This window comes from Trachemys scripta, chromosome 12, assembly GCF_013100865.1.
Source record: "Trachemys scripta elegans isolate TJP31775 chromosome 12, CAS_Tse_1.0, whole genome shotgun sequence".
Lineage (NCBI taxonomy): Eukaryota > Metazoa > Chordata > Testudines > Emydidae > Trachemys > Trachemys scripta.
The window spans coordinates 40,850,566-40,855,973 of NC_048309.1; positions in this window are offsets into that span (position 1 = coordinate 40,850,566).

Consider the following 5,408-nt stretch of genomic DNA (forward strand, 5'->3'; position numbering starts at 1 on the left):
CAAGTGAAGGCACTATAGTTAAATTGATATATGAAAACTTTACACAGAACAAGATGTTAACTCCCACGTTCTATGCCCCCCCCTCAAAAAAACAACAACAACAATCCACAACTGATATGTGAACTTTAAAGAATTTCTACATTCTGGAATCAAAATGTTACATTTCCATTTGTTGACCCCAAACTGAATGTTTCGTGACATTGACCTCTGTGTCTGTCAGAGCTGCTGCTGTATCCCATGGAAACTGCAGTTCCAAGTCCCACATGTTTCATTCTCCTCCATGGGCCTTCCTCTCTGGCCAGACTACATCTCCCATGGTGCACTGTGGTCTCTCCCTGTGGCTGAGCTGCTGCAGTGGAGCATGGGAGATGTGCGGAGCAGGAAGTCCATAACTTTACCCTTTGTTCAATGCTCGACAGACATATGGCCTGGTTCTTCACTCGCTTGTCACCTTTTAGGAAGGGCTGAGCACCAGAGGGGTTGAAAAAAAGTTCCATCAAAACATTTTTCAATTAACAAGAGGAAACATTCCCCCTCTCCCCCCCACTCCCCAGCAATTTTGTCCAAATGTGTCCTTGTTTTTCCAGGCAGCTCTAGTTAGCACTTGGCATGACTGGATCATCTAGTCAGTCTTGCTCTTTAATTAGATCAAACTTTGCATTTTGTTTGAATGAAATGAGGATGCTAGCTACTATTATGGCTTGTGAGAGCAAGTTCTATTCCGTGCCTTATCTCTCTGTCTGCCAGTTTGCAAGTGGTGTTGTAGCCATGTTGGTCCCAGGATATGAGAGAGACAAGATGGGTGAGGCAATATCTTTTTTTGGACCAACTTCTGTCGGTTGAAGGGACAAGCTTTTGGAAGGAAAGCGGAGCGTCTGAGCTAAATACAAGTTGGGACAGGTTTTTAAGCCTAAGGGGTTTACACATGCTATAGGAGACCACTTAAATTTGAGTGGGAAATTAAGGATCATCAGGCAGTGGGGTGTGTTACAAATTGTTATAATGAGCCATAAGACCAGTGTCTCTGTGGAGTCCATGATATTTAGTGTCTAGCAGAGTTATGAATTTAAGTTCCCAGGTTTGCCTTTGGAAGGGTGAGTACTGACAGGTTGGAATTGGATTAATTACTTTGTGAAAAGTGTTCACTTATGGGTTTTGTCCATTTTTATGTGTGAGTTCAGCCAAGAGCATCGTGATTGTCTGGTTTCACCCACAGTGTTGTTGTCTGGATATTTTCTGCACTGGATGAGGTACACCACAAGTTGTGTGTAGCACCCATGAATCTCAAAAGATACGTTGTGGGGAACATTGATCATTGTTGCAGTGGAGATATGGCTGAAGGTTTTGCATCTGTTGTTCTGGCAGAGTATGGTGCTGCTTTGAGTTGGTGTGTCCTGATCCGTGTGAACGTGCTTCTGATGATGATTTTCAGGAGGTTGTTTGATGGCCATAACAATCTAACCCTCATTTGCTCACTTCATTTTCAGTAGTCTCCCAAAACATGTGTTTACTCCTTATGATTAACAATCTGTTCCAACTCCGATCCGGCACCAGAACGGACAGCAGGAAGCCCATCTCTCCTGTGCTCTCATGGATATCCCTCACACCTCCCGCAAGGCTCAGACACCACTGGAGGAGGAGGCCATGTGAGTCAAATGCGTAGGGGAGAAGATCAAGACCAGGGCCAAGGGAATGCAGTGGACAGGGTCATGGAGACTGGACTGGGGTGGGTGGGAATAGAAACAGGCCCTGGGAGTTGGGGGCAGAGCTGGGGCTGGAAAGTTGGGGGTAGGGGAGAGAGACTGGGACCATTTTGGAAAGGAGACTGGATCTGAGAGTTGAGGGGAGAGATTGGGGTTGGGAGCTGAGTGGGGAAGACGGGTTGACAAAGAAACTGGGATTGGGACCTGATGAGGAACCAGGGAGATCAGATACCAGGAATGAGGTTGTGGGGGGTCTCAGACTGGCTGGATAAAGAGTCTGGGACAAACGGACTGGAGCCAGTGGGGAACGGGGATAGTGTTCATTGAGGAGGGAAAACACATCTGATGAGAATCTGGGGTTCAGGGAGAAAACTGGGATTGGCTGGGCTAAGAGACTGGGACAAGAAGCCAGGCAGTGGGGAGCCTGGAACATGGAGCCTGGCGGTGGTGGGTGACATCAGAGGAGGAGCCAGAAGGGAGAAGATCTAGTAGTACTAGTAAGAGGAGTCATACACACATTAAAGAAATATTCACATATATTACGTACGAACACGTTTACTGTGTCCACAAGGGATTTATAAGAAGGGGCACACACACTGCTCTACATCCAGAGACGCACACTCATGGAGGTTTCACTGATGTGATGAAATGCAGAGGCATGTGACACATTAGTTTAACATGCAGCGTTGGCTCCCTCACCTGCAGTCTGCGCCCTCGTCCATTTCCTCTAGAGGTGTTTATGTGCAGAGGTAGGGTTCACTTTTGGCAGCTATTGGATGGACTGGGTGCGCCAGGCTCCTGGGAATGGGCTGGAGTGGGTAGCCAGCATTAGGCAGGATGGGGGAGATAGCTACTATCCAGACTGGGTCAAAGGGCGATTCACCATCTCCAGGGACAATCCCAACAACCTGCTGTATCTGCAACTGACCGGCCTGAAGACTGACGACACCACCCGGTATTACTGTGCGAAAGACACACGGTGAGAAGAAATCCACTCACAGCCATGCAAAAACCCCTGGGGCAGCACAGAGAGAGGCTGTCACTTGCTCACAATTAAGAATCAGATTTTTCCAAGAATTATCAGGGGTTCTCAAACTTCATCGCACAGCAACACACTTCTGACAACAAAAATCACTACATGACCCAGGAGGGGATACCAAAGCCTGAGCCCGCCTGAGACCAGCTATGCTGGGCGGGGGGGAAAAACCAAAACCCAAGTTCTTCAGCCCAGGGGTAGGGGGCCTGTAATCTGAGCACTGCCGCTCAGGGCTAAAGCCGAAGCCTGAGCGCCGCCTCCCAAGGTAGTGGGGATTGGGCTACTGCTTCAGCCTCGGGATTTGGCCCTGGGCACCAGGAAGTCTAATGCCAGTCCTGACCACCCACTTTGGGGTCCCAAAACACAGTTTGAGAACCACTGAGTTAGAGGCACAATTTGGGATTCCAGATCACTTTGGTGGCTTTGAAATTCTTAGCCTAAGTGTGGGTAGAAGGATAGTTCAGTGGTTTGAGCATTGGCCTACTAAACCCAGGGGTTTGAATTCAATCCTTGAGGGGGTCATTTAGGGATTGGAGCCAAAAAAATCTGTCAGGGATAGTACTTGGTCCTGCTAGTGAAGGCAGGGGACTGGAATTGATGACCTTTCAAGACCCCTTCCAGCTCTATGAGATAGGTAAAACTACAAGCAAGTTGACATTCTTGATAATACTTGACATCGTTTTGTTTTTCTGTGAATTGATGGGATGCACACAGACATTCCTACATACTTAATACATCGAACAGGACTCTCTACTTTGGAGGGCCAGGTCAGGACATTACAAGCATCTAGGCTCACCTCCAGTTTGTGGATAACATGTACCTATAACATCATAACACCTGCTCACTGATTGCCCCTATCAAACCTTCTCATCGACTTCACACCGATCCTTGTTAGTGTAGCAAGCTTCCAGATAACAGTAGTGAAAGGTGCTTCGGAGAGAGATTTCTTGTGAATAGGCAGATGGATGGACTTTTTGCAGTTCAGTAAAAATCCCTGTAAATACTTCTAACACCAAATCAGCCTTCAGCTAAAAATCCCCCGTCCCCCCTTCTATGGCTTAGAGGAGACAAAAATGACCAAGTTACATTAACCTAAAGGAAGAAAAAGGGGAAATATTTTCTCTGTTTATTTGACCCACATGGTAGCAGCAAAGTGTCATGTTCGATTATGAAACATTTCTATCCAAAGACTGAACCCGGGAACAAGCACAGGGAATTATTGTTCTCAGCACCGGAGGCTGGAATTTTCAAAGTCAGGGTTTCCCCACAAAAAAATCCTGCTGATTTGAAAGGGGTGAGTACCCAGCGCTCCTTGGAGGTTTTGGAAATCACAGACCACATACGTATTTCACCACTGAAGAGCGCTAGTGTTTTACATTAATTGATTCTACGTTATTTCAGTTTCATATCCACTGGATATTATCTTTTCATTTCCCAATATTAGGCACCTTAACACACAAGTTTACCAATTATCTTTAAGCTCACACTGAAGTCCCCGCTGATGTCCAAGTGCTTTAGTGTTTTCCCGGGTTGGAACCCAAATTATATTAACATGCGCTAGCGTCCTCCATGCCAGTGTCCCTCTAAACTCTGAGGTCAGTTATTTGTAACGCCGGGTGAAGCTGAGGTTTAGTCAAATGATTTAGCAACACCCACATGCAAATGAAGTAGGAAACTGACTGATAAAGGCGAGCAGGCGACCCTCACCGAAGAGCTGCCGGCAGAGGAAGGGTTACTGCTTTGCAGCCCACCAGGTTGTTGTGGAGAATGAAAATGATCTGTCTGGGGATCTTGTTCTTTTTAGCAGCTTTCTCAGGTGAGTGGATGAACCCACAGATGTCCGGTTAGGGCAGCTGGGTTAGGACAGGGAAGATGGTTTTAAGGCAAAGACGTAGCAGTGGGATTCAGGATTCAGGATTTGAAATCCTAGCTCTGAACAGATCACAGTGTGGAATTTTAAAGTCACCTAGTGGATTTGGATACCCAACTTTCATTAATCTTTAATGGGAAGTAGGTGTCAAAATCCCTTCAACATGGGGATAACTGTACTTCCCTACTGCACAGGAGGGTGGTGTAAATAAATTAATTAGAAGATCAGAAACTGTTGTGAGGAGGGCAACAGAAGGACGTGGATAAACCTGGGAAGAGGAGGAAAATAATGGCATTAACTGGGTTTTTATGGTTGTTTATTGACAGGCGTCAGCTCCCAGATCCAGCTGACCCAGTCTGGGGCAGAAATCAAGAAGCCTGGAGAGTCTGTGATGGTGACGTGTAAAACCTCCGGCTACACCTTTACCAGCTATAACATGCACTGGGTACGACAGGCGCCCGGGAAAGGACTGCAGTGGATAGGACTTATCAATCCCAACAATGGAGGCACCCACTATGCCCAGGCCTTCCAGGGGCGATTCACCATCACCAGGGACACCTCCATAAGCACGGCCTATATACAGCTGGGCAGCCTGAGAACCGATGACACAGCCACGTATTACTGTGCTAGGCACACAGCGACACAAACCACATCTACAGCCATTCAAAAACCCTCAGTGAGAGAACCCAGGTCTCTGGCGAACACTGGAGCCTTTAGTCACCCCAGAGAGTGTTTGCCCATGTGAACAGACTGAGGGTAATTTCCCCCAACTTCGTAGGCTCCTAACTCACTTAAACTT